Source organism: Macrobrachium rosenbergii, chromosome 46, assembly GCF_040412425.1.
Source record: "Macrobrachium rosenbergii isolate ZJJX-2024 chromosome 46, ASM4041242v1, whole genome shotgun sequence".
Taxonomy (NCBI): domain Eukaryota; kingdom Metazoa; phylum Arthropoda; class Malacostraca; order Decapoda; family Palaemonidae; genus Macrobrachium; species Macrobrachium rosenbergii.
Window position 1 is genome coordinate 37518572 of NC_089786.1, and position 756 is coordinate 37519327.

Below are 756 nucleotides of genomic sequence, written 5' to 3' on the forward strand. Positions count from 1 at the left end.
CTTCTGCTCCGAGGCCATTCTCTCTTGCTTCAGGAGATTCCTCACGGAGCCTTCGGAAGGACTTTGAGTAACTGAAGGCTCCCAAAGACTTTGACGGCTTCAGAAACTATACAAATGGAGATGGCTTGAAAGTCGAATCAATAAATATCTTCGTCGGGAAAGAAACTAAAAATTTTATTGGAAATTTTAAAATTTCAGACGCAGATGATTAACACAAAATAGAATTTAAAAAGATTTAGAATAAAACTTTGGTGATAGAAGTGTGATGTTCCTAGTTCATAAATATATACATACATACATACATACATACATACATACATACATACATACATACATACATACATACATACATACATACATATATACATATATATATATATATATATATATATATATATATATATATATATATATATATATATATATATATATATATATATATATATATAAGCGAAGGATTTTGATAAGATGGAATAGCGACGTCAGTCCTTTAGATATCCAAATCTGCTTGCCTCTGTATCATTTAATTTCCTTTTTTTAGTCTTTCACTAAATTACTGATTAATAGAACCTCTACTGGATTTTATTATTCCTGAATATTTTAAAGAATCGTCTTCTTTTATCCTTTATGCATCTGATGTTGTTTCGTTCGTTTGTGAATACTTTGTCCTTATTGTTTCTATTTTCTTATATTTTATCTCAGCTCCCATCTCTCTAGATAAACGTCTGAAGATACGAGAAAAGGAGAAGAAATAAA